This window comes from Hevea brasiliensis, chromosome 15 (assembly GCF_030052815.1).
Source record: "Hevea brasiliensis isolate MT/VB/25A 57/8 chromosome 15, ASM3005281v1, whole genome shotgun sequence".
NCBI lineage: Eukaryota > Viridiplantae > Streptophyta > Magnoliopsida > Malpighiales > Euphorbiaceae > Hevea > Hevea brasiliensis.
Window position 1 is genome coordinate 18,960,646 of NC_079507.1, and position 7,481 is coordinate 18,968,126.

Below are 7,481 nucleotides of genomic sequence, written 5' to 3' on the forward strand. Positions count from 1 at the left end.
TGATAAGTAGGCCGAACCAGTGACACTTATGACAAGCACATGGAGTTTACTCTTGTCAATGTTTTGTCATAAATCATATCAGTGCATATAATCTTTAGACCTGAGATAGCACAGTTATCTTGTATATAGGTAGTTTGAGTTTGATACTGCTTTCATACTTGTACTATGTATGGGTATATGGGCATGTGTTGGCTCCTGCTAGTTATATATGGAGGTAGGTGTTGATCAAGATGGAATCTGTTCCTCTAAGTAAATAGAGTTAAAATCCTATGTTCATTTAATTGTTCTTGATGTTTCAAGTTCTGGCCAGACAGCTAGATTTATTAATAAAAGAGTTTATGATGAGAAAAATCTTTTAATCAAGAACTGGAATTAAAAGAGAACATAATATTCATAGCAAATGGAGTTTGACATAAACCATGACTCCAGCTTGAGTTGGGATTTTGTAACAGAGAGATTCTAGTGCATGGTAACATATGATTGTAGGTTCATTTAAGGTAAATCTTATTACTAATTGGGTGGCCATGGCATGCTATGCTAGGTGTTAACCATGGTCTATGAGGTTCATAAAATGATTTAGAGAAATCATTTATGGTAAGAAAGAGTTCTGATGATATTAAGAGTTGATATCATGTCTCATTGCCAATTAGTGATGAGCCTAGTAAGTCACACACATACACAAGTTATCACCTATTTAAATATGATTTAATTAATTAATTAAAGAGTTTAATTGATTAATTAAATAGATTTGGTTTGCAATAAAATTGCAAAGTCCCTAGCATGACTTGAAACCAAATCTAGATTATTGGATGTGTAGTATAAATTAAATTTATATTTAAAGTGTTTAAATATGAATTTAATTGATGAGAAATTAATTAATAGAGATTAATTAATTAATTTATATTTGATATAAATTAATTAGAAGAAGAAAATAATTATTTTGGGTTAAGAACTCAAAATTAAGACACAGGGCATTTTGGTCATTTCACGATTGTGACACGTGGCACCATGAGATGGTGACACATGGCATAACACATAAGCTTGCCAAATATTTTTAATCATGTAAGATGATTAAAATCAAGATTAAATATAGGTTTGACACTTGGCACAATGTGATTGGGTCACTTAAACCTAGAGCTAATCAAAAGGTGACATGTGGCTAGGGTTTAATGTGTTAACCTAGCTATTTAAGTGGGGTTATGAAAGAAAACACAACCAGCAGCCTCTCCTCTCATATGTCACGCCACTTTGAGCCTCTCTAGCTATTTCTCTTCATCTCTCATCAATTCAAAGAGATTAGCCATCAATCTCTTGAATTAAGAACACTAGAAATTGTTTCTAGTGTCTGTTTGCATCTCTAATCTCTTAAAAGGCAGAACTTGAATTTCTAATTAATAGAAAAGGCTTTAGAAGCTGTTCAAGGGCTGCCATAGGTGTTCTTGGTGTGGACAAGCTAGAGGGACAACATCCGTGTCCTCAAGACGAATCTCAAAGCGCATTGCAAAGACATCAAGAGGTTAGTGTAATCGTTCTTGATTTAATCTAGGGTTCTAAAATTAATCTGATTAATTTTAAAATCTTAAATGGCAAATACAGATCTAAAAACATATTAAAAGAGTTTTAATATGTTGTTTATCATTGAAATCAAATAGATAAAAATAAATCTTGCATGGTGCATGTGACCCTAGGTGAAAATTTTTGAATTCAATGGTATAATCTTGTGTTTTCACGCTCATTCCTTCAATTGGTATCGAGCCACTATATTTGCAATTTAGATTGTTGATTATATATTTTATTTGTGTGTTTGATCATGAGATCAAGAGATTCATTGCTGGTTGGATCATGAGATGTGGCGTCACACATGGAGAAGCCACCATTGGTGGCGGCAACAATGGTTCCATGGGTGATTCAAGGTTTGGCTTTTAATTCTGCAATTGTTGTATGATCTAAGGCCTATTCTTTGACTAATTAAAGTGTTTAATTAGTTGTTTTAATCACACAATTAAATTATGATTCAAATCAGAATTTTAAAAATGTTAGAATGTGATTCAAATCTGAAATTTAAAAGTTGTTTGAATGAGATTCAAATCTGAATTTTTAATGTTGTTTGAATCATATTTAAATCTGATTATTTAAAATTGATTCAATAAAATTCAGATCTGAATTTTTAAAAAATATTTCAATGCGATTCAAATCTGAGTCATTAAAAAATGTTTGAATGTGATTCAAATCTGAATTTTTGAAGTTGTTTGAATGTGATTCAAATCTGAATTTTTAAATTTGATTGAATGAGATTCACAACTGAATTTTTAATATTATTTGAATCATAGTCACATCTCGAAATTTAAGATGAATATGAGATATTCAATTTAATTTAAGAATGTATGTTTTATTTAATTGTTAAATAGTGATATGCATGATGGATGATCATGGACTATAAAAGACCAATGTGATTGGATTTATTTCTTTTATGTTTCTTTGGGATTGTAAATTAATTAATTTATTTTAATTTATTTTGGGCATGTATTATTAAGTTTGTAATATTTTTGGGTTGTAATTTCATTTATTTAAGTTCTTGTAAATTCGCCTTGGTATGCCAAGGATTACTATGTAATATTGGATTGCAAGAAGTTCAAGGAGGTCAAGAGCATTGGTGGGACCGTGGGAGGAATTCAATATCAAGTGTTGATTATGTACTCCTTCAGCAACTCTTGTAAAATGAATGAATGAAATGCACCTAGAATGCCCCGATTCAATTCTTGGTGGCTCGAATTGAATCCCTTAGAAAGTCCATGATCATACCATATTTATCGCTTATCCATGAATGCATGAGATGTATGGGAATGTATGCAATTATATGATATATGCATGCTAAATGGATAATGTGCAAAGTGAGACCTTAATAGTAATTAGGATGGCTATAAAATCTTCCAAACAAATGATTAAGTTGGAAATGCTATAATTAAAGTAATTATAACATAAGCCCTCCATTGGGGCAATTATTTTAAGAAATTTTAAATAGTTGCATGAGATGCAATTAATTTAAGAGATTTTCTTAAGAATAATTGTTAAGCATGAGATGTTGTAAATATGTAAATGGTTTGGTGGCCAATATTGGATGTACTGAGGACATTAAAATTATTTGCATAATTATCGCTCAATGGGATCAACTTAACTAATGCAAGATAAGTCAATATTGGATGTACCGAGATTTTGAGCATTAGGGGCTAGTAAAGGATTGAACCTCACATGAGATGTGATGGGCAAGGAGTTGCTCACTTATAGTTTATTGTAATTCCAATAATGGATGTACCGAGGATGATCAATAGAATTATAAGAATTCAATCACCCACTAGAAATCCATCCAACTAGGATTTGCTTTCTACTTTGGAAGTGTAGGATTCGCTAAGTTAGTGGGAGGACCAATTTGATTAAAAGACCATAATCATTTTGGTTAATTACATGATACATTTACTAATTAATCTGGTTATTTTCTCAGCTAATTTTCTCGATAAAAATGAGCACAAAACAACCACCACCATCCAATATCCTTGCAAGCATACTTGATCACAACAGTTGACAGGACCTAATCATCTGATTGGCTAAGAAATTTGAAACTTGTCCTGAACCTTGAACATATAGGATATGTTCTATATTCAAATGTTCCTGGTCCCTTACCTCCAGAGGCCACACAAGAGGAACATGATACTTTGGACAAGTGGAAGGAGCATGATATGAGAGCTAAGTGTTACATGCTTGCTTCCATGAGTAATGAGTTACAGAAGCAACATGAGAACATGCAGAGTGCTAGTGAGATCCTCCTTCACCTACAAGAGTTGTATGGTGAGCACAAAGCAGAATGCTAGGTATGAGATATCTAAACAGCTTATTCCGTATGAGGATGTCTCGAGGGATGTAATGTTGGGGATCATGTCCACAAGATGATTCGGCTGATTGAGCAGTTGGAACATCTTGACTTCAACATGGATTTCCAACTACAAACGGATTTGATCCTTCAGTCCCTTCTTGAGTCTTTTGGGAATTTTGTGACAAATTTCCATATGACTAAACAGGAACGCACCTTAGCTGAATTACTCATCATGCTGGTTATTGCCCAAAAGAATATGCCAGGCAATAAAGGAAAAGAGGTAGCTTTGGTTGCATCTTCTTCTGCTGGAAAGCCCAACAAGAAGAAGGGCAATAACAAAAAGAAACCTCAGATTCCTGGTCCTTCCAAGAAAATAGCTAAACAGAAAAGGAAGACTAAAGCTGATAAAGGCAAAGGAAAGTGTCTCCACTGCCAACAGGAAAGTGTTTCCATTACCAACAGGAAAGTGTTTCCATTGCCAGTAAGAAAGTGTTTCCACTGGCCAGAGTATAGCAATCTAAATGAATGCAATGCCATGGTGAAAACCAACTCAAGTTCAAAATATATTTGGCACTTAAGGTTATGTCATGTTGCATAAGATAGGATTGCAAAACTGGAGAAAATGGGGATTTTATCCTCATTGGGCTCTAAGCCTACTTCAACTTGTGAATCTTGCCTTCAGGGCAAAATGACTAGATCACCCTTTGTTGGTCAAGGGCTAAGAGCTGAAAATATTTTGGAGCTAATACATAGTGATGTATGTGGTCCATTTAAAGAAATGGCTAGAGGGGGCTTTCATTATTACTTTTACTGATGATAAATCAAGGTTTGGGTATTTGTATTTGATGAAATACAAACATAAATCCTTTGAAAAGTTCAAAGAATTTAGATCTGAAGTAGAAAATCAAACAGGAAAGAGTATTAAAGCTCTTCGATCAGATCGTGGAGGTGAATATTTGAGTACTGAATTTGATGAATACTTGAGAGAGCATGGCATTGTTTCTCACCGACTCTCCAGAACGCCACAAATTGAATGGTGTATCTGAAGGAGAAATCGTACTATTGGATATGGTACGTAGTATGATGAGCTATACCGATATGCCAATCTCCTTTGGGGATTTGCATTAGAATCACTTTATATATTCTGAATAGGATTCCATCAAAATCGCTTTCTTCCACACCTTATGAGATATGGCATGGAAGAAAACCAAGTCTTAAGCATGTTAAGATTTGGGGTTGTCCAAATTATATCAAAAGTCGAACACCGATAAATTGGAGACCAGATCGTAAAAGGTCGATTTGTTGGATATCCAAAAGATAGTTTTGGATATTATTTTTATTTGCCTACTTCACAAAGGTTGTGATAAGTAGAGATGCCACATTTCTTGAACAACGGTTTGTTCAAGAAGGAGGCAAAGGAAGGCAAATAGAGTTAGAATTGGAGAATTTCGACCAACCAATGCATCGATGGATATAGATCCATCTAGTCAACCTATACCCATTGATGAAACATCTACAAATGTTCCTCGTAGAACAACCAGTATCTCACCCACGGTGAGATATGGTTTTCTTCATGAAGAAGAACAAGAGTTGTCTACTCATGAAGAAGTAGATCATGGAGATGATCCACTTACCTATGAAGAAGCTATATCGGATATAGACTCTTCAAAATGGATTGATGCTATGAAATCGAGATTGATTCCATGTATAAGAATCAAGTTTGGGATCTTGTTGACCCACCTAAAGGTATTGTACCTATAGGGAACAAATGGGTTTTCAAGAAGAAAATTGGTTACGATGGAAAGGTAGAGACCTATAAGGCAAGGCTAGTAGCGAAAGGGTTTCGCCAAAGGCAAGGAATAGACTATGAGGAGACTTTCTACTTTGATGCCATGCTTAAATCAATAAGGATTTTATTAGCAATAGCTGCATACTATGATTATGAGATTTGGCGGATGGATGTCAAAGCGACTTTTCTCAATGGATACATTGAAGAAAACATTTTCATGGAACAACCTAGGGATTTGAATCCCAAGATGGTTCCAAGGTATGCAAGCTAACGCGATCCATTTATGGGTTGAAACAAGCTTGAGGAGTTGGAACATCCGCTTTGATGAAGCCATTAAATCTTTTGGTTTTATCAAAAATGAGGATGAGCCATGTGTATATAAGAAGGTTAGTGACAGTGCTATCACTTTCCTTGTCTTATATGTGGATGACACACTTCGTTGATGGGTAATGATACAGCATGTTGGACTATAAAGGTATGGTTGTCAAATACATTCTCCATGAAAGACTTAGGGAGGCAACCTATATTCTTGGGATTCGCATCTATAGAGATAGAGCGAAAGAATAATTGGTTTATCCCAAAGTCTATACTTGGAAAAGGTGTTAAAGAGGTTTAACATGCTTGATTCCAAGAGAGGATTGTTACCATGAGACATGGTATCCACCTTTCTAAAGAGATGTCTCCAAAGACACACGAAGAAAGAGATAAGATGGCCAGATTCCATATGCTTGGCTATTGGAAGTTTAATGTATGCAATGTTGTGTACTAGGCCGGATATCGCATATCTTTGTTAGTTTGACTAGCGGTATCAATCCAATCGAGTTTGGAACATCGATAGTCACAAGAATATCCTTAAGTACTTGAGAAGAACTAAGGATTTATTCTTGATTTATGGAGGTGGAGACTTGCAATTGGATGGTTATACTGATTCTGATTTCCAATCAGATATCGATGATAGAAAGTCTACCTCTGGATATGTGTTCATTTGTAATGGAGGTGCAGTCAGTTGGAAGAGTTCCAAAGCGAAGCACATTGCAGATTCCACTCTCGAGGTGAGTATATTCTTTGCATCGAATCTTTGCAAAAGAAGTTGTTTGGATAAAGAAGTTCATGACAGAACTTACAGTAGTTCCTTCCACTGAGTCAGCAGTTCCACTACACTGTGACAATAATGGAGCAGCCATACAGGCTAAGGAACTAAGGTCTCACCCAAAATCCAAACACATAGAAAGGCACTATCACATTATCAGAGATATAGTTGGGCAAGGCGATATAGTCATGCAGAAAAATAACATCAGCTGAAAAATTCAGCTGATCCATTCACTAAGCCTTTGTCATAAGCTCAGTTAGACTGACATCTTGAGAAGATGGGTCTAAGGTATTGTAATGAATGGCTCTAGTGCTAGTGGGAGATTGTTAGTAGTATGCCCTAGAGCATATCATTTAGTATGTATCTTGTACATATTTTTAATAATAAAAGGCATTTCCACTTTTCCGTTTACATAATATATTTATGTGTAATAGAAAAGGTCCATTGATATTTTGTTAGAAATATTATTCTTAAGTTGTTAAGAATATGAGTGACAATATTTCTAGCACAAAGTATCATAAATAGGTTCACAATCGAGGATACTTCATAATAAGGACATGACTTATCCAGAAAGATTGTATTCATGTTTGTTCCCAAGTTATTTATATGAGATATAAATAAGATGGAATGGTGAGTCTCATGCCATATAACAAACTTGATAGGCACTTATAAATGATAAGTAGGCCGAACGGTGACACTTATGACAAGCACATGGAGTTTACTCTTGTCAATGT